General features: G+C 46.2%; 6 non-coding genes across 6 annotated transcripts; all 6 read right to left on the reverse strand.

Annotated features, from left to right (window-relative positions):
* Positions 1-1,840: 1,840 nt before the first annotated feature.
* On the reverse strand, positions 1,841-1,912 carry trnae-cuc. The gene has a single exon. It is a non-coding gene; the product is annotated as a tRNA-Glu (tRNA).
* A 3,078-nt stretch (positions 1,913-4,990) lies between these two features.
* Positions 4,991-5,062, reverse strand: trnae-cuc. The gene has a single exon. It is a non-coding gene; the product is annotated as a tRNA-Glu (tRNA).
* A 6,534-nt stretch (positions 5,063-11,596) lies between these two features.
* Positions 11,597-11,668, reverse strand: trnae-cuc. The gene has a single exon. It is a non-coding gene; the product is annotated as a tRNA-Glu (tRNA).
* A 901-nt stretch (positions 11,669-12,569) lies between these two features.
* Positions 12,570-12,641, reverse strand: trnae-cuc. The gene has a single exon. It is a non-coding gene; the product is annotated as a tRNA-Glu (tRNA).
* A 6,177-nt stretch (positions 12,642-18,818) lies between these two features.
* Positions 18,819-18,890, reverse strand: trnae-cuc. Its single transcript has one exon. It is a non-coding gene; the product is annotated as a tRNA-Glu (tRNA).
* A 2,184-nt stretch (positions 18,891-21,074) lies between these two features.
* Positions 21,075-21,146, reverse strand: trnae-cuc. Its single transcript has one exon. It is a non-coding gene; the product is annotated as a tRNA-Glu (tRNA).
* Positions 21,147-23,637: the final 2,491 nt, after the last annotated feature.

A 23,637-nucleotide genomic window follows, 5' to 3' on the forward strand; every position in this document is an offset into this window, starting at 1 on the left:
GTGACAGGTTGTACAAGTAAACATGTAGCAATAGAGTAGTTCCTGGCCGGGAATCGAACCCGGGCCCACGGCAGTGAGAGCGCCGAATCCTAAACTAGACCACCAGGGAAGGGTACTACAGTGCAAATCGGTTCCAAGTGTGAGCTGGTACATATGTGCGATAACCTTCTATATTCATTGTGACAGGTTGCACAAGTAAACATGTAGCAAAAGAGTAGTTCCCTGAATGGGAATCAAACCCAGGACGCGGCGGTGAGAGCGCTGAATCCTAACCACTAGAGCACCAGGGAAGGGGTACTACAGTGCAAATCGGTTCAAGTGTGAGCTGGTACATATGTGTGATAACCTTCTATATTCAGTGTGACAGGTTGTACAAGTAAACATGTAGCAAAAGAGTAGTTCCCTGACCGGGAATCGAACCCGGGCCGCGGCGGTGAGGCACCGAATCCTAACCACTAGACCACCAGGGAAGGGTACTACAGTGCAAATCGCTCCAAGTGTGAGCTGGTACATATGTGCGATAACCTTCTATATTCATTGTGACAGGTTGTACAAGTAAACATGTAGAGGAAAAGAGAGCGTTCCACTGACCACAAGGGAATCAAATCCCCAGTGTGAGCTGGTACATATGTGCGATAACCTTCTATATTCATTGTGACAGGTTGCACACGTAAACATGTAGCAAAAGAGCAGTTCCCTGACCGGGAATCGAATCCTAACCACTAGACCACCAGGGAAGGGTACTACAGTGCAATTCGTTTCCCAGTTTGAAATGGTACATATAGTTGAAGTCGTAAGTTTCATCCACTTAGGCTGGAGTCATTAAAACCTGTTTGTCAACCCCTCCACACATTTCTTGCTAACAAACGATAGTTTTGGTAGTCGGTTAGGACATCTACTTTGTGCATGACACAAGTCATTTTTCCAACAATTGTTTACAGAGGGATTATTTCACTTATAATTCACTGTATCACAAATTCAGTGGGCCAGAAGTTTACATACACTAAGTTGGCTGTGCCTTTAAACAGTTTGTAAAATTCCCGAAAATGATGTCATGGCTTTAGAAGCTTCTGATAGGCTAATTGACATCCTTTGAGTCAATTGGAGGTGTACCTGTAGATGTATTTCAAGGCCTACCTTCAAACTCAGTGCCTCTTTGCTTGACTCCATGGGAAAAGCAAAGGAAATCAGCCAAGACCTCAGAAAAAAATGTAGACCTCCACAAGTCTGGTTCCTCCTTGGGAGCAATTTCCAAACGCCTGAAGGTACCTCGCTCATCTGTAGAAACAATAGTACGCAAGTATAAACACCATGGTATGACGCAGGCGTCATACCGCTCAGGAAGGAGACGCGTTCTCTCTCCTAGAGATGAACGTACTTTGGGTCGAAAAGTGCAAATCCATCCCAGAACAACAGCAAAGGACCTTGTGAAGATGCTGGAGGAAACAGGTACAAAATGGTCTATATCCACAGGCAAACGAGTCCTATATCGACATACCCCGAGAGGCCGCTCAGCAAGGAAGAAGCTACTGCTCCAAAACCGCCATAAAAAGCCATACTACAGTTTGGGGACAAAGATCCTAGTTTTTGGAGAAATGTCAATGAAACAAAAATCAAACTGTTTTAATGACCATTGTTATGTTTGGAGGGAAAAGGGGAGGCTTTCAACCACCATCATGTTGTGGGGGTGCTTTGCTGCAGGAGGGTCTGGTGCACCACTAGAACACCTGGGAAGGACACTGCAGTGCAAATCGGTTCCCAATTTGAGTGGTACATATGTGCGATAACCTACTAAATTCATTGTGACAGGTTGCACAAGTAAACAAGGAGCATAGACTATTTCCCTGACCGGGAATCGAACCCGGGCCGCGGCGGTGAGAGCGCCGAATCCTAACCACTAGACCACCAGGGAAGGATAATACAGTGCAAATCGGTTCTCAGTGTGAGCTGGTACATATGTGCGATAACCTTCTATATTCATTGTGACAGGTTGTACAAGTAAACATGTAGCAAAAGAGTAGTTCCCTGACCGGGAATCGAACCCAGGTCTGCAGCGGTGAGAGCGCCAAAATCCTAACCACTAGACCACCAGGGAAGGGTACTACAGTGCAAATCGGTTCCCAGTGTGAGCTGGTACATATGTGCGATAACCTTCTATATTCATTGTGACAGGTTGTACAAGTAAACATGTAGCAAAAGAGTAGTTCCCTGACCAGGAATCAAACCCGGGACGCACGGTGAGAGCAGGAGGTCGAATCTAACCACTAGACCACCAGGGAAGGGTACTACAGTGCAAATCGGGAGTCGAACTGGGAGTCGAACCACCAGGGAAGGGTACTACAGTGGAAATCGGGAGTCGAACCCGGGCCGCGGCGGTGAGAGCGCCGAATCCTAACCACTAGACCACCAGGGAAGGGTACTACAGTGCAATTCGTTTCCCAGTTTGAAATGGTACATATAGTTGAAGTCGTAAGTTTCCATCCACTTAGGCTGGAGTCATTAAAACCTGTTTGTCAACCCCTCCCCACATTTCTTGCTAACAAACGATAGTTTTGGCAGTCGGTTAGGACATCTACTTTGTGCATGACACAAGTCATTTTTCCAACAATTGTTTACAGAGGGATTATTTCACTTATAATTCACTGTATCACAAATTCAGTGGGCCAGAAGTTTACATACACTAAGTTGGCTGTGCCTTTAAACAGTTTGTAAAATTCCCGAAAATGATGTCATGGCTTTAGAAGCTTCTGATAGGCTAATTGACATCCTTTGAGTCAATTGGAGGTGTACCTGTAGATGTATTTCAAGGCCTACCTTCAAACTCAGTGCCTCTTTGCTTGACTCCATGGGAAAAGCAAAGGAAATCAGGGAAGACCTCAGAAAAAAATGTAGACCTCCACAAGTCTGGTTCCTCCTTGGGAGCAATTTCCAAACGCCTGAAGGTACCTCGCTCATCTGTAGAAACAATAGTACGCAAGTATAAACACCATGGTACCACGCAGGCGTCATACCGCTCAGGAAGGAGACGCGTTCTCTCTCCTAGAGATGAACGTACTTTGGGTCGAAAAGTGCAAATCCATCCCAGAACAACAGCAAAGGACCTTGTGAAGATGCTGGAGGAAACAGGTACAAAATGGTCTATATCCACAGGCAAACGAGTCCTATATCGACATACCCCGAGAGGCCGCTCAGCAAGGAAGAAGCTACTGCTCCAAAACCGCCATAAAAAAGCCATACTACAGTTTGGGGACAAAGATCCTAGTTTTGGAGAAAACCTCCTCTGGTCTGATGAAACAAAAATCAAACTGTTTGGCCATAATGACCATTGTTATGTTTGGAGGGAAAAGGGGGAGGCTTTCAAGCCAAGAACACCATCATGTTGTGGGGGTGCTTTGCTGCAGGAGGGTCTGGTGCACCACTAGAACACCTGGGAAGGACACTGCAGGGCAAATCGGTTTGCAATTTGAAGTGGTACATATGTGCGACAACCTACTAAATTCATAGTGACAGGTTGCACAAGTAAACAAGGAGCATAGACTATTTCCCTGACCGGGAATCGAACCCGGGCCGCAGCGGTGAGAGCGCCAAATCCTAACCACTAGACCACCAGGGAAGGATAATACAGTGCAAATCGGTTCCAAGTGTGAGCTGGTACATATGTGCGATAACCTTCTATATTCATTGTGACAGGTTGTACAAGTAAACATGTAGCAAAAGAGTAGTTCCCTGACCAGGAATCAAACCCGGGACGCAGCGGTGAGGGAATCCTAACCACTAGACCACCAGGAAGGTTACTACAGTGCAAATCAGGCGGTGAGGAAAGCAAAACCTCCTAACCACTAGACCACCAGGGAAGGGTACTACAGTGCAATTCGTTTCCCAGTTTGAAATGGTACATATAGTTGAAGTCGTAACCTTCTATATTTCCATCCACTTAGGCTGGAGTCATTAAAACCTGTTTGTCAACCCCTCCACACATTTCTTGCTAACAAACGATAGTTTTGGCAGTCGGTTAGGACATCTACTTTGTGCATGACACAGTAATTTTTCCAACAATTGTTTACAGAGGGATTATTTCACTTATAATTCACTGTATCACAAATTCAGTGGGCCAGAAGTTTACATACACAAAGTTGGCTGTGCCTTTAAACAGTTTGTAAAATTCCCGAAAATGATGTCATGGCTTTAGAAGCTTCTGATAGGCTAATTGACATCCTTTGAGTCAATTGGAGGTGTAACTGTAGATGTATTTCAAGGTCTACCTTCAAACTCAGTGCCTCTTTGCTTGACTCCATGGGAAAAGCAAAGGAAATCAGGCAAGACCTCAGAAAAAAAATGTAGACCTCCACAAGTCTGGTTCCTCCTTGGGAGCAATTTCCAAACGCCTGAAGGTACCTAGCTCATCTGTAGAAACAATAGTACGCAAGTATAAACACCATGGGACCACGCAGGCGTCATACCGCTCAGGAAGGAGACGCGTTCTCTCTCCTAGAGATGAACGTACTTTGGGTCGAAAAGTGCAAATCCATCCCAGAACAACAGCAAAGGACCTTGTGAAGATGCTGGAGGAAACAGGTACAAAATGGTCTATATCCACAGGCAAACGAGTCCTATATCGACATACCCCGAGAGGCCGCTCAGCAAGGAAGAAGCTACTGCTCCAAAACCGCCATAAAAAAGCCATACTACAGTTTGGGGACAAAGATCCTAGTTTTTGGAGAAATGTCCTCTGGTCTGATGAAACAAAAATCGAACTGTTTGGCCATAATGACCATTGTTATGTTTGGAGGGAAAAGGGGAGGCTTTCAAGCTGAAGAACACCATCATGTTGTGGGTGTGCTTTGCTGCAGGAGGGTCTAGTTCACCACTAGAACACCTGGGAAGGACACTGCAGGGCAAATCGGTTTGCAATTTGAAGTGGTACATATGTGCGACAACCTACTAAATTCATAGTGACAGGTTGCACAAGTAAACAAGGAGAATAGACTATTTCCCTGACCGGGAATCGAACCCGGGCCGCGGCGGTGAGAGCGCCGAATCCTAACCACTAGACCACCAGGGAAGGATAATACAGTGCAAATTGGTTCTCAGTGTGAGCTGGTACATATGTGCGATAACCTTCTATATTCATTGTGACAGGTTGTACAAGTAAAGATGTAGCAAAAGAGTAGATCCCTGACCGGGAATCGAACCCTGGCCGCGGCGGTGAGAGCGCCGAATCCTAAGCACTAGACCACCAGGGAAGGGTACAACATTTCAAATCGGTTCCCAGTGTGAGCTGGTACATATGTGCGATAACCTTCTATATTCATTGTGACAGGTTGTACAAGTAAACATGTAGCAAAATGAGTAGTTCCCTGACCGGGAATGGAACCCGGGCCGCAGCGGTGAGAGCGCCGAATCCTAACCACTAGACCACCAGGGAAGGGTACTACAGTGCAATTCGTTTCCCAGTTTGAAATGGTACATATAGTTGAAGTCGTAAGTTTCCATCCACTTAGGCTGGAGTCATTAAAACCTGTTTGTCAACCCCTCCCCACATTTCTTGCTAACAAACGATCGTTTTGGCAGACGGTTAGGACATCTACTTTGTGCATGACACAAGTCATTTTTCCAACAATTGTTTACATTGGGATTATTTCACTTATAATTCACTGTATCACAAATTCAGTGGGCCAGAAGTTTACATACAATAAGTTGGCTGTGCCTTTAAACAGTTTGTAAAATTCCCGAAAATGATGTCATGGCTTTAGAAGCTTCTGATAGGCTAATTGACATCCTTTGAGTCAATTGGAGGAGTACCTGTAGATGTATTTCAAGGCCTACCTTCAAACTCAGTGCCTCTTTGCTTGACTCCATGGGAAAAGCAAAGGAAATCAGGCAAAACCTCAGAAAAAAAATGTAGACCTCCACAAGTCTGGTTCCTCCTTGGGAGCAATTTCCAAACGCCTGAAGGTACCTCGCTCATCTGTAGAAACAATAGTACGCAAGTATAAACACCATGGTATGGCGCAGGCGTCATACCGCTCAGGAAGGAGACGCGTTCTCTCTCCTAGAGATGAACGTACTTTGGGTCGAAAAGTGCAAATCCATCCCAGAACAACAGCAAAGGACCTTGTGAAGATGCTGGAGGAAACAGGTACAAAATGGTCTATATCCACAGGCAAACGAGTCCTATATCGACATACCTCGAGAGCCCGCTCAGAACACCATCATGTTGTGGGGGTGCTTTGCTGCAGGAGGGTCTGGTGCACCACTAGAACACCTGGGAAGGACACTGCAGTGCAAATCGGTTCCCAGTGTGAGATGGTACATATGTGCGATAACCTCCTATATTCATTGTGACAGGTTGCACAAGTAAACATGTAGCAAAAGCTTAGTTCCCTGAACGGGAATCGAACCCGGGTCATGTTGGCGGTGAGAGCGCCGAATCCTAACCACTAGACCACCAGGGAAGGGTACTACAGTTCAAATCGGTTCCCAGTGTGAGCTGGTACATATGTGCGATAACCTTCTATATTCATTGTGACAGGTTGCACAAGTAAACATGTAGCAAAAGATTAGTTCCCTGACCGGGAATCGAACCCGGGCAGCGGCTGTGAGAGCGCCAAATCCTAAGCACTAGACCACCAGGGAAGGGTACAACATTTCAAATCGGTTCCCAGTGTGAGCTGGTACATATGTGCGATAACCTTCTATATTCATTGTGACAGGTTGCACACGTAAACATGTAGCAAAAGAGCAGTTCACTGACCGGGAATCGAATCCTAACCACTAGACCACCAGGGAAGGATACTACAGTGCAATTCGTTTCCCAGTTTGAAATGGTACATATAGTTGAAGTCGTAAGTTTCCATCCACTTAGGCTGGAGTCATTAAAACCTGTTTGTCAACCCCTCCACACATTTCTTGCTAACAAACGATAGTTTTGGCAGTCGGTTAGGACATCTACTTTGTGCATGACACAAGTCATTTTTCCAACAATTGTTTACAGAGGGATTATTTCACTTATAATTCACTGTATCACAAATTCAGTGGGCCAGAAGTTTACATACACTAAGTTGGCTGTGCCTTTAAACAGTTTGTAAAATTCCCGAAAATGATGTCATGGCTTTAGAAGCTTCTGATAGGCTAATTGACATCCTTTGAGTCAATTGGAGGTGTGTACCTGTAGATGTATTTCAAGGCCTACCTTCAAACTCAGTGCCTCTTTGCTTGACTCCATGGGAAAAGCAAAGGAAATCAGCCAAGACCTCAGAAAAAAATGTAGACCTCCACAAGTCTGGTTCCTCCTTGGGAGCAATTTCCAAACGCCTGAAGGTACCTCGCTCATCTGTAGAAACAATAGTACGCAAGTATAAACACCATGGTATGACGCAGGCGTCATACCGCTCAGGAAGGAGACGCGTTCTCTCTCCTAGAGATGAACATACTTTGGGTCGACAAATGCAAATCCATCCCAGAACAACAGCAAAGGACCTTGTGAAGATGCTGGAGGAAACAGGTACAAAATGGTCTATATCCACAGGCAAACGAGTCCTATATCGACATAGCCCGAGAGGCCGCTCAGCAAGGAAGAAGCTACTGCTCCAAAACTGCCATAAAAAAGCCATACTACAGTTTGGGGACAAAGATCCTAGTTATTGGAGAAATGTCCTCTGGTCTGATGAAACAAAAATCGAACTGTTTGGCCATAATGACCATTGTTATGTTTGGAGGGAAAAGGGGAGGCTTTCAAGCCGAAGAACACCATCATGTTGTGGGGGTGCTTTGCTGCAAGAGGGTCTGGTGCACCACTAGAACACCTGGGAAGGACACTGCAGTGCAAATCAGTTCCCAGTGTGAGCTGGTACATATGTGCGATAACCTTCTATATTCATTGTGACAGGTTGCACAAGTAAACAAGGAGCATAGACTATTTCCCTGACCGTGCAATCGAACCCAGGCCGCGGCGGTGAGAGCGCCGAATCCTAACCACTAGACCACCAGGGAAGGATAATACAGTGCAAATCAGTTCTCAGTGTGAGCTGGTACATATGTGCGATAACCTTCTATATTCATTGTGACAGGTTGTACAAGTAAACATGTAGCAAAAGAGTAGTTCCCTGATCAGGAATCGAACCCGGGCCGCGGCGGTGAGAGCGCCGAATCCTAACCACTAGACCACCAGGGAAGGGTACTACAGTGCAAATCGGTTCCAAGTGTGAGCTGGTACATATGTGCGATAACCTATATTAATTGTGACAGGTTGTACAAGTAAACATGTAGCAAAAGAGTAGTAGACCACTAGGGAAGGGTACTACAGTGCAAATCGGGAGTCGAACTGGGAGTCGAACCACCAGGGAAGGGTAGTACAGTGGAAATCAGGAGTCGAACCCGGGCTGCGGCGGTGAGAGCGCAGAATCCTAAACACTAGACCACCAGGGAAGGGTACTACAGTGCAAATCAGGAGTCGAACTGAGAGTCGAACCACCAGGGAAGGGTACTACAGTGGAAATCAGGAGTCGAACCCGGGCCGCGGCAGTGAGAGCGCCGAATCCTAACCACTAGACCACCGAAGGGTACTTCAGTGCAATTCGTTTCCCAGTTTGAAATGGTACATATAGTTGAATTCGTAAGTTTCCATCCACTTAGGCTGGAGTCATTAAAACCTGTTTGTCAACCCCTCCCCACATTTCTTGCTAACAAACGATCGTTTTGGCAGACGGTTAGGACATTTACTTTGTGCATGACACAAGTCATTTTTCCAACAATTGTTTACATTGGGATTATTTCACTTATAATTCACTGTATCACAAATTCAGTGGGCCAGAAGTTTACATACAATGAGTTGGCTGTGCCGAACCCGGGCCGCAGCGGTGAGAGCACCGAATCCTAACCACTAGACCACCAGGGAAGGGTATTACAGTGCAAATCGGTTCCAAGTGTGTGCTGGTACATATGTGCGATAACCTTCTATATTCATTGTGACAGGTTGTACAAGTAAACATGTAGCAAAAGAGTAGTTCCCTGACCAGGAATCGAGCCCGGGCAAGCGGTGAGAGCCCCGAAACCTAACCACTAGACCACCAGGGAAGGGTACTACAGTGCAAATCAGAGTCGAACTGGGAGTCAAACCACCAGGAAGGGTACTACAGTGGAAATCGGGAGTCGAACCCGGGCCTCGGCAGTGAGAGCGCCGAATCCTAACCACTAGACCACCAGGGAAGGGTACTACAGTGCAATTCGTTTCCCAGTTTGAAATGGTACATTTAGTTGAAGTCGTAAGTTTCCATCCACTTAGGCTGGAGTCATTAAAACCTGTTTGTCAACCCCTCCACACATTTCTTGCTAACAAACGATAGTTTTGGCAGACGGTTAGGACATCTACTTTGTGCATGACACAAGTCATTTTTCCAACAATTGTTTACAGAGGGATTATTTCACTTATAATTCACTGTATCACAAATTCAGTGGGCCAGAAGTTTACATACACTAAGTTGGCTGTGCCTTTAAACAGTTTGTAAAATTCCCGAAAATGATGTCATGGCTTTAGAAGCTTCTGATAGGCTAATTGACATCCTTTGAGTCAATTGGAGGTGTACCTGTAGATGTATTTCAAGGCCTACCTTCAAACTCAGTGCCTCTTTGCTTGACTCCATGGGAAAAGCAAAGGAAATCAGGCAAGACCTCAGAAAAAATGTAGACCTCCACAAGTCTGGTTCCTCCTTGGGAGCAATTTCCAAACGCCTGAAGGTACCTCGCTCATCTGTAGAAACAATAGTACGCAAGTATAAACACCATGGGACCACGCAGGCGTCATACCGCTCAGGAAGGAGACGCGTTCTCTCTCCTAGAGATGAACGTACTTTGGGTCGAAAAGTGCAAATCCATCCCAGAACAACAGCAAAGGACCTTGTGAAGATGCTGGAGGAAACAGGTACAAAATGGTCTATATCCACAGGCAAACGAGTCCTATATCGACATACCCCGAGAGGCCGCTCAGCAAGGAAGAAGCTACTGCTCCAAAACCGCCATAAAAAAAGCCATACTACAGTTTGGGGACAAAGATCCTAGTTTTTGCAATAACCTAGTTTTTGCGCCATAATCCTAACCACTAGACCACCAGGGAAGGGTACTACAGTGCAAATCGGTTCCAAGTGTGAGCTGGTACATATGTGCGATAACCTTCTATATTCATTGTGACAGGTTGCACAAGTAAACATGTAGCAAAGAGTAGTTCCCTGACCGGGAATCAAACCCGGGCCGCGGCGGTGAGAGCACCGAATCCTAACCACTAGACCACCAGGGAAGGGTACTACAGTGCAAATCGGTTCCAGTGTGAGCTGGTACATATGTGCGATAACCTTCTGTATTCATTGTGACAGGTTGTTCAAGTAAACATGTAGCAAAAGAGTAGTTCCCTGACCAGAAATCAAACCCGGGCGCGGCGGTGAGAGCGCCGAATCCTAACCACTAGACCACCAGGGAAGGGTACTACAGTGCAATTCGTTTCCCAGTTTGAAATGGTACATATAGTTGAAGTCGTAAGTTTCCATCCACTTAGGCTGGAGTCATTAAAACCTGTTTGTCAACCCCTCCACACATTTCTTGCTAACAAACGATAGTTTTGGCAGTCGGTTAGGACATCTACTTTGTGCATGACACAAGTAATTTTTCCAACAATTGTTTACAGAGGGATTATTTCACTTATAATTCACTGTATCACAAATTCAGTGGGCCAGAAGTTTACATACACTAAGTTGGCTGTGCCTTTAAACAGTTTGTAAAATTCCCGAAAATGATGTCATGGCTTTAGAAGCTTCTGATAGGCTAATTGACATCCTTTGAGTCAATTGGAGGTGTACCTGTAGATGTATTTCAAGGCCTACCTTCAAACTCAGTGCCTCTTTGCTTGACTCCATGGGAAAAGCAAAGGAAATCAGGCAAGACCTCAGAAAAAAATGTAGACCTCCACAAGTCTGGTTCCTCCTTGGGAGCAATTTCCAAACGCCTGAAGGTACCTCGCTCATCTGTAGAAACAATAGTACGCAAGTATAAACACCATGGGACCACGCAGGCGTCATACCGCTCAGGAAGGAGACGCGTTCTCTCTCCTAGAGATGAACGTACTTTGGGTCGAAAAGTGCAAATCCATCCCAGAACAACAGCAAAGGACCTTGTGAAGATGCTGGAGGAAACAGGTACAAAATGGTCTATATCCACAGGCAAACGAGTCCTATATCGACATACCCCGAGAGGCCGCTCAGCAAGGAAGAAGCTACTGCTCCAAAACCGCCATAAAAAGCCATACTACAGTTTGGGGACAAAGATCCTAGTTTTTGGAGAAATGTCCTCTGGTCTGATGAAACAAAAATCGAACTGTTTGGCCATAATGACCATTGTTATGTTTGGAGGGAAAAGGGGAGGCTTTCAAGCCGAAGAACACCATCATGTTGTGGGGTGCTTTGCTGCAGGAGGGTCTGGTGCACCACTAGAACACCTGGGAAGGACACTGCAGGGCAAATCGGTTTGCAATTTGAAGTGGTACATATGTGCAACAACCTACTAAATTCATAGTGACAGGTTGCACAAGTAAACAAGGAGCATAGACTATTTCCCTGACCGGGAATCGAACCCGGGCCACGGCGGTGAGAGCGCCGAATCCTAACCACTAGACCACCAGGGAAGGATAATACAGTGTAAATTGGTTCTCAGTGTGAGCTGGTACATATGTGCGATAACCTTCTATATTCATTGTGACAGGTTGTACAAGTAAACATGTAGCAAAAGAGTAGTTCCCTGACCGGGGAATCGAACCCGGGTTTTGGCAGCGGTGAGAGCGCAAATCCTAACCACTAGACCACCAGGGAAGGGTACAACAGTGCAAATCGGTTCCAAGTGTGAGCTGATACATATGTGCGATAACCTTCTATATTCATTGTGACAGGTTGTACAAGTAAACATGTAGCAAAAGATTAGTTCCTGACCGGAATCGAACCCGGGCCGCAGCGGTGAAGGTACGCAGAATCCTAACCACTAGACCACCAGGGAAGGGTACTACAGTGCAAATCGGGAGTCGAACTGGGAGTCGAACCACCAGGGAAGGGTACTACAGTGGAAATCGGGAGTCAAACCCGGGCTGGCGGTGAGAGCGCCGAATCCAACCACTAGACCACCAGGGAAGGGTACTACAGTGCAATTCGTTTCCCAGTTTGAAATGCAAGGAAGCTCCTTCCTCTGCAAGGAAGAAGCTACTGCTCCAAAACCGCCATAAAAAGCCATACTACAGTTTGGGGACAAAGATCCTAGTTTTGGGAGAAATGTCCTCTGGTCTGATGAAACAAAAATCAACTGTTTGGCCATAATGACCATTGTTATGTTTGGAGGGAAAAGGTGAGGATTTCAACCCGAAGAACACCATCATGTTGTGGGGTTGCTTTGCTGCAGGAGGGTCTAGTGCACCACTAGAACACCTGGGAAGGACACAGCAGGGCAAATCGGTTTGCAATTTGAAGTGGTACATATGTGCGACAACCTACTAAATTCATAGTGACAGGTTGCACAAGTAAACAAGGAGCATAGACTATTTCCCTGACCGGGAATCGAACCCGGGCCGCGGCGGTGAGAGCGCCGAATCCTAACCACTAGACCACCAGGGAAGGATAATACAGTGCAAATTGGTTCTCAGTGTGAGCTGGTACATATGTGCGATAACCTTCTATATTCATTGTGACAGGTTGTACAAGTAAAGATGTAGCAAAAGAGTAGTTCCCTGACCGGGAATCGAACCCGGGCTGCATGAGAGCGCCGAATCCTAACCACTAGACCACCAGGGAAGGGTACGACAGTGCAAATCGGTTCCAAGTGTGAGCTGGTACATATGTGTGATAACCTTCTATATTCATTGTGACAGGTTGTGTAAACATGTAGCAAAAGTAAACATGTAGCAACCCGGGTTCCACGGCAGTGAGAGCGGAATCGAATCCTAACCACTAGACCACCAGGGAAGGGTACTACAGTGCAATTCGTTTCCCAGTTTGAAATGGTACATATAGTTGAAGTCGTAAGTTTCCATCCACTTAGGCTGGAGTCATTAAAACCTGTTTGTCAACCCCTCCCCACATTTCTTGCTAACAAACAATAGTTTTGGCAGTCGGTTAGGACATCTACTTTGTGCATGACACAAGTCATTTTTCCAACAATTGTTTACAGAGGGATTATTTCACTTATAATTCACTGTATCACAAATTCAGTGGGCCAGAAGTTTACATACACAAAGTTGGCTGTGCCTTTAAACAGTTTGTAAAATTCCCGAAAATGATGTCATGGCTTTAGAAGCTTCTGATAGGCTAATTGACATCCTTTGAGTCAATTGGAGGTGTACCTGTAGATGTATTTCAAGGCCTACCTTCAAACTCAGTGCCTCTTTGCTTGACTCCATGGGAAAAGCAAAGGAAATCAGCCAAGACCTCAGAAAAAAAATGTAGACCTCCACAAGTCTGGTTCCTCCTTGGGAGCAATTTCCAAACGCCTGAAGGTACCTCGCTCATCTGTAGAAACAATAGTACCTACGGAACACCTGAAACCCCATCAAGTATAAACACCATGGGACCACGTAGGCGTCATACCGCTCAGGAAGGAGACGCGTTCTCTCTCCTAGAGATGAACGTACTTTGGGTCGAAAAGTGAAAATCCATCCCAGAACAACAGCAAAGGACCTTGTGAAGATGCTGGAGGAAACAGGTACAAAATGGTCTATATCCACAGGCAAACGAGTCCTATATCGACATACCCCGAGAGGCCGCTCAGCAAGGAAGAAGCTACTGCTCCAAAACCGCCATAAAAAAGCCATACTACAGTTTGGGGACAAAGATCCTAGTTTTTGCAGAAATGTCCTGGTCTGATCCTAAACACTAGACCACTGGGAAGGAATGACCAGTGTTAATCGGTTCCAAGTGTGAGCTGGTACATATGTGCGATAACCTTCTATATTCATTGTGACAGGTTGCACAAGTAAACATGTAGCAAAAGAGGGTAGTTCCCTGACCGGGAATCAACACCTGGGAAGGACACAGCAGAGCAAATCGGTTCTAACCACTAGAACCAGGGAAGACCACCAAATCGGGAAGGGTACTATATTCATTGTGACAGGTTGCACAGTAAACATGTAGCAAAAGAGTAGTTCCCTGACCGGGAATCGAACCCGGGCCGCGGCGGTGAGAGCGCGAATCCTAACCACTAGACCACCAGGGAAGGGTACTACAGTGCAATTCGTTTCCCAGTTTGAAATGGTACATATAGTTGAAGTCGTAAGTTTCCATCCACTTAGGCTGGAGTCATTAAAACCTGTTTGTCAACCCCTCCCCACATTTCTTGCTAACAAACGATAGTTTTGGCAGACGGTTAGGACATCTACTTTGTGCATGACACAAGTCATTTTTCCAACAATTGTTTACAGAGGGATTATTTCACTTATAATTCACTGTATCACAAATTCAGTGGGCCAGAAGTTTACATACACTAAGTTGGCTGTGCCTTTAAACAGTTTGTAAAATTCCCGAAAATGATGTCATGGCTTTAGAAGCTTCTGATAGGCTAATTGACATCCTTTGAGTCAATTGGAGGTGTACCTGTAGATGTATTTCAAGGCCTACCTTCAAACTCAGTGCCTCTTTGCTTGACTCCATGGGAAAAGCAAAGGAAATCAGGCAAGACCTCAGAAAAAAATGTAGACCTCCACAAGTCTGGTTCCTCCTTGGGAGCAATTTCCAAACGCCTGAAGGTACCTCGCTCATCTGTAGAAACAATAGTACGCAAGTATAAACACCATGGTATGACGGCAGCGTCATACCGCTCAGGAAGGAGACGCGTTCTCTCTCCTAGAGATGAACGTACTTTGGGTCGAAAAGTGCAAATCCATCCCAGAACAACAGCAAAGGACCTTGTGAAGATGCTGGAGGAAACAGGTACAAAATGGTCTATATCCACAGGCAAACGAGTCCTATATCGACATACCCCGAGAGGCCGCTCAGCAAGGAAGAAGCTACTGCTCCAAAACCGCCATAAAAAAGCCATACTACAGTTTGGGGACAAAGATCCTAGTTTTGGAGAAATGTCCTCTGGTCTGATGAAACAAAATCGAACTGTTTGGCCATAATGACCATTGTTATGTTTGGAGGGAAAAGGGGAGGCTTTCAAGCCGAAGAACACCATCATGTTGTGGGGGTGCTTTGCTGCAGGAGGGTATGGTGCACCACTAGAACACCTGGGAAGGACACTGCAGGGCAAATCGGTTTGCAATTTGAAGTGGTACATATGTGCGACAACCTACTAAATTCATAGTGACAGGTTGCACAAGTAAACAAGGAGCATAGACTATTTCCCTGACCAGGAATCGAACCCGAGCCGCGGCGGTGAGAGCGCCGAATCCTAACCACTAGACCACCAGGGAAGGATAATACAGTGCAAATCGGTTCTCAGTGTGAGCTGGTACATATGTGCGATAACCTTCTATATTCATTGTGACAGGTTGTACAAGTAAACATGTAGCAAAGAGTAGTTCCCTGACCGGGAATCGAACCCGGGCAGCGGTGAGAGCGCCGAATCCTAACCACTAGACCACCAGGGAAGGGTACTACAGTGCAAATCGGTTCCAAGTGTGAGCTGGTACATATGTGCAATAACCTTCTATATTCATTGTGACAGGTTGTACAAGTAAACATGTAAAAAGAGTTTGTTCCCTGACCATTGTGACAGGTTGTACAAGTAAACATGTAGCAAAAGAGTAGTAGACCACAGGGAAGGAGACAGTGCAAATCGAGTCGAACTGGGAAGAAACCAGGGAAGGGTACTACAGTGGAAATCGGTTCAAACTGGGAGTCAACCACCAGGGAAGGGTACTATGGAAATCAAGTCAACCCGGGCCGCGGCTTCCAATCCTAACCACTAGACCACCAGGGAAGGGTACAACAGTAAATCGGTTCCCAGTGTGGGAACTGGAGTGGGATCCTCGGGACAGTAAGACAGAGACTGGGTTTTGGGGGACTACGACAGTTGACTTTTGAGGGCAAGGTTTTAATCATCAAAGCTGTGATTTTACCTGTGCTTTTACTAATCAGTTCTGTTTTTATCCCCCCGAAGGAGTATTTTAGCCCTGGAGCGGATGCTCTTCTACTTTCTGTGGGGAAGCAAGTGGGAGAGGCTGAGGAGGGAGGTGGTCAAGAGGCCCAGGTCAAGGGGGAAAGGCTTGCCTGACCTCTACTTGTTCCTGGGCAGCCGCTACACAGCATTACATCTGACTCTTGCCACCTCCCTGGTCAATAACAAGACACAGGCCCTCGCACGGTTCTGGCTGGGATCTTACCTCAGGACACTGAGGCTGATCCCAGTCGACCTGCGAGCCCCAGTCTCTTTCCTGCTCCCCACCCACTACTTCCAGCTCCAGAAATTTTTAAGACATTTTAAACTGGAAAAGGAAGCAGTCACGGTTTAACTAAACACCGCTCTCTTCTCTCTCTTGTGCAGGAGCGGGAACCAGTATGTCAGTGCGCCGCTATAGGCGAGCCCACAACGGTCTGGCGCAACGTGGCCCATCCTGTGCCTTTAAACAGTTTGTAAAATTCCTAAAATGATGTCTCTCCTGAATCGGCATCGGGACCTGTCCTGATGGTCGCCCACGAGATCCTCCCGGTCAGGGCCGTTTGCACTCACGGGGCATGGCGAGGACATCCGCGTGCCCCCGACCGGGCTGCAGCCAAGAAGAGTCGGTGAGGCACATGCTCTGGGAGTGCAGAGCCGCCAGGGACCTGTGGAAGGAAGCAGGCCCCTGATCACCTCGTGTCTGCCAGCAGGGGAGGACCTAACACCTCAGCTCGTGCTGTGCGGGGTGGGCCAAAGGCCCATTCCACCGAAGGCCTTCACCAAGTTCTGGCCCACCCTCACGTGTCTGAAGGAAGCACTGTGGTCCTCCCAGTAACCTGCTGGTAGCAAAAGCGCAGAGACCACCCCCAGGCAGTGGCCATGGTAGCCACGGAAGCCCTGGGGTGGTACAACGGAAGGGGGCCTCGACCCCAGGCGAAGGGTCCCCCACAACACCCTAGGTCCCGGCGGCCACGGCCTGACAGCGCTGCGGCGCCTAGGGCGATGCGCCTAGGGGAGGGATCTCCTCTGGGCCCCAAAGGACGGGACGATGGTCTATTCGGGAGAGCAGGATGAGGCGAGTTTGATAAGGACTCACCCCGCTCCTGTACAAGCGATTGAAGACAGCCTTTTAACAAAGTGACTTTTTAACATGTTTCTAACGTCTTAAAAATGTTTTATCTTTGTTGAATCATTTCAGGTACACATTTTAAATGGCTTTTACAGATTTCCCAGGCAAAGAAAGTACTTTTATTCATAGTTGTTGTCATTGGTTTTAACAACACGTACTTTTAACAAATTTAAATGTAAATTCAAATGCTGTGTTTTATGCCTTGTTGCCGTTTTTATGTGTATAAATGATTAAATGAATGTATGAGCTGTTTTTTTAAAAGCAATTGTGAAAATAAAACTTTTCCAAAAGAAAAAAACATATGTGCGACAACCTACTAAATTCATAGTGACAGGTTGCACAAGTAAACATGGAGAATAGAGAACATTTCCCTGACCGGGAATCGAACCCGGGCCAGCGGCGCGTGAGAGCGCCGAATCCTAACCACTAGACCACCAGGGAAGGGTACTACAGTGCAAATTCGTTTCCCAGTTTGAAATGGTACATATAGTTGAAGTCGTAAGTTTCCATCCACTTAGGCTGGGGTCATTAAAACCTGTTTGTCAACCCCTCCCCACATTTCTTGCTAACAAACGATAGTTTTGGCAGACGGTTAGGACATCTACTTTGTGCATGACACAAGTCATTTTTCCAACAATTGTTTACAGGGATTATTTCACTTATAATTCACTGTATCACAAATTCAGTGGGCCAGAAGTTTACATACAATAAGTTGGCTGTGCCTTTAAACAGTTTGTAAAATTCCCGAAAATGATGTCATGGCTTTAGAAGCTTCTGATAGGCTAATTGACATCCTTTGAGTCAATTGGAGGTGTACCTGTAGATGTATTTCAAGGCCTACCTTCAAACTCAGTGCCTCTTTGCTTGACTCCATGGGAAAAGCAAAGGAAATCAGCCAAGACCTCAGAAAAAAATGTAGACCTCCACAAGTCTGGTTCCTCCTTGGGAGCAATTTCCAAACGCCTGAAGGTACCTCGCTCATCTGTAGAAACAATAGTACGCAAGTATAAACACCATGGGACCACGCAGGCGTCATACCGCTCAGGAAGGAGACGCGTTCTCTCTCCTAGAGATGAACGTACTTTGGGTCGAAAAGTGCAAATCCATCCCAGAACAACAGCAAAGGACCTTGTGAAGATGCTGGAGGAAACAGGTACAAAATGGTCTATATCCACAGGCAAACGAGTCCTATATCGACATACCCCGAGAGGCCGCTCAGCAAGGAAGAAGCTACTGCTCCAAAACCGCCATAAAAAAGCCATACTACAGTTTGGGGACAAAGATCCTAGTTTTTGGAGAAATGTCCTCTGGTCTGATGAAACAAAAATCGAACTGTTTGGCCATAATGACCATTGTTATGTTTGGAGGAAAAGGGGAGGCTTTCAAGCCGAAGAACACCATCATGTTGTGGGGGTGCTTTGCTGCAGGAGAGTCTGGTGCACCACTAGAACACCTGGGAAGGACACTGCAGGGCAAATCGGTTTGCAATTTGAAGTGGTACATATGTGCGACAACCTACTAAATTCATAGTGACAGGTTGCACAAGTAAACAAGGAGCATAGACTATTTCCCTGACCGGGAATCGAACCCGGGCCGCGGCGGTGAGAGCGCCGAATCCTAACCACTAGACCACCAGGGAAGGATAATACAGTGCAAATTGGTTCTCAGTGTGAGCTGGTACATATGTGCGATAACCTTCTATATTCATTGTGACAGGTTGTACAAGTAAACATGTAGCAAAAGAGTAGTTCCCTGACCGGGAATCGAACCCGGGCACGGCGGTGAGAGCGCCGAATCCTAACCACTAGACCACCAGGGAAGGGTACTACAGTGCAATTCGTTTCCCAGTTTGAAATGGTACATATAGTTGAAGTCGTAAGTTTCCATCCACTTAGGCTGGAGTCATTAAAACCTGTTTGTCAACCCCTCCCCACATTTCTTGCTAACAAACGATCGTTTTGGCAGACGGTTAGGACATCTACTTTGTGCATGACACAAGTCATTTTTCCAACAATTGTTTACATTGGGATTATTTCACTTATAATTCACTGTATCACAAATTCAGTGGGCCAGAAGTTTACATACAATGAGTTGGCTGTGCCTTTAAACAGTTTGTAAAATTCCCGAAAATGATGTCATGGCTTTAGAAGCTTCTGATAGGCTAATTGACATCCTTTGAGTCAATTGGAGGAGTACCTGTAGATGTATTTCAAGGCCTACCTTCAAACTCAGTGCCTCTTTGCTTGACTCCATGGGAAAAGCAAAGGAAATCAGCAAGACCTCAGAAAAAAATGTAGACCTCCACAAGTCTGGTTCCTCCTTGGGAGCAATTTCCAAACGCCTGAAGGTACCTCGCTCATCTGTAGAAACAATAGTACGCAAGTATAAACACCATGGTATGACGCAGGCGTCATACCGCTCAGGAAGGAGACGCGTTCTCTCTCCTAGAGATGAACGTACTTTGGGTCGAAAAGTGCAAATCCATCCCAGAACAACAGCAAAGGACCTTGTGAAGATGCTGGAGGAAACAGGTACAAAATGGTCTATATCCACAGGCAAACGAGTCCTATATCGACATACCCCGAGAGGCCGCTCAGCAAGGAAGAAGCTACTGCTCCAAAACCGCCATAAAAAAGCCATACTACAGTTTGGGGACAAAGATCCTAGTTTTTGGAGGAATGTCCTCTGGTCTGATGAAACCTAAAATCGAACTGTTTGGCCAAAAGTGCAAATTCCCAGTTTGGAGGGAAGGACCTTGTGAAGATGCTGGAGGAAACAGGTACAAAATGGTCTATATCCACAGGCAAACAGTCCTATATTGACATACCTCCCCGCTCAGAACACCATCATGTTGTGGGGGTGCTTTGCTGCAGGAGGGTCTGGTGCACCACTAGAACACCTGGGAAGGACACTGCAGTGCAAATCGGTTCCCAGTGTGAGATGGTACATATGTGCGATAACCTTCTATATTCATTGTGACAGGTTGCACAAGTAAACATGTAGCAAAAGATGTAGTTCCCTGAACAGGGAATCGAACCCAAAATGATGCGGCGGTGAGAGCGCCGAATCCTAACCACTAGACCACCAGGGAAGGGTACTACAGTGCAAATCGGTTCCCAGTGTGAGCTGGTACATATGTGCGATAACCTTCTATATTCATTGTGACAGGTTGCACACGTAAACATGTAGCAAAAGAGCAGTTCACTGACCGGGAATCGAATCCTAACCACTAGACCACCAGGGAAGGATACTACAGTGCAATTCGTTTCCCAGTTTGAAATGGTACATATAGTTGAAGTCGTAAGTTTCCATCCACTTAGGCTGGAGTCATTAAAACTTTGGGTCGAAAAGTGCAAATCCATCCCAGAACAACAGCAAAGGACCTTGTGAAGATGCTGGAGGAAACAGGTACAAAATGGTCTATATCCACAGGCAAACGAGTCCTATATCGACATACCCCGAGAGGCCGCTCAGCAAGGAAGAAGCTACTGCTCCAAAACCGCCATAAAAAAGCCATACTACAGTTTGGGGACAAAGATCCTAGTTTTTGGAGAAATGTCCTCTGGTCTGATGAAACAAAAATCGAACTGTTTGGCCATAATGACCATTGTTATGTTTGGAGGGAAAAGGGGAGGCTTTCAAGCCGAAGAACACCATCATGTTGTGGGGGTGCTTTGCTGCAGGAGGGTCTGGTGCACCACTAGAACACCTGGGAAGGACACTGCAGGGCAAATCGGTTTGCAATTTGAAGTGGTACATATGTGCGACAACCTACTAAATTCATAGTGACAGGTTGCACAAGTAAACAAGGAGCATAGACTATTTCCCTGACCGGGAATCGAACCCGGGCCGCGGCGGTGAGAGCGCCGAATCCTAACCACTAGACCACCAGGGAAGGATAATACAGTGCAAATCGGGTTCTCAGTGTGAGCTGGTACATATGTGCGATAACCTTCTATATTCATTGTGACAGGTTGTACAAGTAAAGAAGCAAAAGAGTAGTTCCCTGACCGGGAATCGAACCCGGCCGCGGCGGTGAGAGCGCCAATCCTAACCACTAGACCACCAGGGAAGGATACACAGTGCAAATCGGTTCCAAGTGTGAGCTGGTACATATGTGCGATAACCTTCTATATTCATTGTGACAGGTTGTACAAGTAAACATGTAGCAAAAGAGTAGTTCCCTGACCGGGAATTGAACCCGGGCCGCAGCGGTGAGAGCGCCGAATCCTAACCACTAGATCACCAGGGAAGGATAATACAGTGCAAATCGGTTCTCAGTGTGAGCTGGTACATATGTGCGATAACCTTCTATATTCATTGTGACAGGTTGTACAAGTAAACATGTAGCAAAAGAGTAGTTCCCTGACCGAACCAGGGAATCGAATCCTAACCACTAGACCACCAGGGAAGGGTACTACAGTGCAATTCGTTTCCCAGTTTGAAATGGTACATATAGTTGAAGTCGTAAGTTTCCATCCACTTAGGCTGGAGTCATTAAAACCTGTTTGTCAACCCCTCCACACATTTCTTGCTAACAAACGATAGTTTTGGCAGTCGGTTAGGACATCTACTTTGTGCATGACACAAGTCATTTTTCCAACAATTGTTTACAGAGGGATTATTTCACTTATAATTCACTGTATCACAAATTCAGTGGGCCAGAAGTTTACATACACTAAGTTGGCTGTGCCTTTAAACAGTTTGTAAAATTCCCGAAAATGATGTCATGGCTTTAGAAGCTTCTGATAGGCTAATTGACATCCTTTGAGTCAATTGGAGGTGTACCTGTAGATGTATTTCAAGGCCTACCTTCAAACTCAGTGCCTCTTTGCTTGACTCCATGGGAAAAGCAAAGGAAATCAGCCAAGACCTCAGAAAAAAATGTAGACCTCCACAAGTCTGGTTCCTCCTTGGGAGCAATTTCCAAACGCCTGAAGGTACCTCGCTCATCTGTAGAAACAATAGTACGCAAGTATAAACACCATGGTATGACCACGGGCGTCATACCGCTCAGGAAGGAGACGTTCTCTCTCCTAGAGATGAATGTACTTTGGGTCGAAAAGTGCAAATCCATCCCAGAACAACAGCAAAGGACCTTGTGAAGATGCTGGAGGAAACAGGTACAAAATGGTCTATATCCACAGGCAAACGAGTCCTATATCGACATACCCCGAGAGGCCGCTCAGAACACCATCATGTTGTGGGGGTGCTTTGCTGCAAAAGGGTCTGGTGCACCACTAGAACACCTGGGAAGGACACTGATCAGTGCAAATCGGTTCCCAGTGTGAGCTGGTACATATGTGTGATAACCTTCTATATTCATTGTGACAGGTTGCACAAGTAAACATGTAGTAGCAAAAGAGTAGTTCCCTGAACGGGAATCGAACCCGGGCCACGGTGGTGAGAGCTCCAAATCCTAACCACTAGACCACCAGGGAAGGACACTACAGTGCAAATCGGTTCCCAGTGTGAGCTGGTACATATGTGCGATAACCTTCTATATTCATTGTGACAGGTTGCACAAGTAAACATGTAGCAAAAGAGCAGTTCCCTGACTCGAACCGGGAATCGAATCCTAACCACTAGACCACCAGGGAAGGGTACTACAGTGCAATTCGTTTCCCAGTTTGAAATGGTACATATAGTTGAAGTCGTAATTTTCCATCCACTCAGGCTGGGGTCATTAAAACCTGTTTGTCAACACCTCCCCACATTTCTTGCTAACAAACGATCGTTTTGGCAGACGGTTCGGACATCTACTTTGTGCATGACACAAGTCATTTTTCCAACAATTGTTTACATTGGGATTATTTCACTTATAATTCACTGTATCACAAATTCAGTGGGCCAGAAGTTTACATACACTAAGTTGGCTGTGCCTTTAAACAGTTTGTAAAATTCCCGAAAATGATGTCATGGCTTTAGAAGCTTCTGATAGGCTAATTGACATCCTTTGAGTCAATTGGAGGTGTACCTGTAGATGTATTTCAAGGCCTACCTTCAAACTCAGTGCCTCTTTGCTTGACTCCATGGGAAAAGCAAAGGAAATCAGCAAGACCTCAGAAAAAAATGTAGACCTCCACAAGTCTGGTTCCTCCTTGGGAGCAATTTCCAAACGCCTGAAGGTACCTCGCTCATCTGTAGAAACAATAGTACGCAAGTATAAACACCATGGTAAGACGCAGGCGTCATACCGCTCAGGAAGGAGACGCGTTCTCTCTCCTAGAGATGAACGTTACTTTGGGTCGAAAAGTGCAAATCCATCCCAGAACAACAGCAAAGGACCTTGTGAAGATGCTGGAGGAAACAGGTACAAAATGGTCTATATCCACAGGCAAACGAGTCCTATATCGACATACCCCGAGAGGCCGCTCAGCAAGGAA

Source organism: Oncorhynchus gorbuscha, unplaced genomic scaffold, assembly GCF_021184085.1.
Source record: "Oncorhynchus gorbuscha isolate QuinsamMale2020 ecotype Even-year unplaced genomic scaffold, OgorEven_v1.0 Un_scaffold_2290, whole genome shotgun sequence".
NCBI lineage: Eukaryota > Metazoa > Chordata > Actinopteri > Salmoniformes > Salmonidae > Oncorhynchus > Oncorhynchus gorbuscha.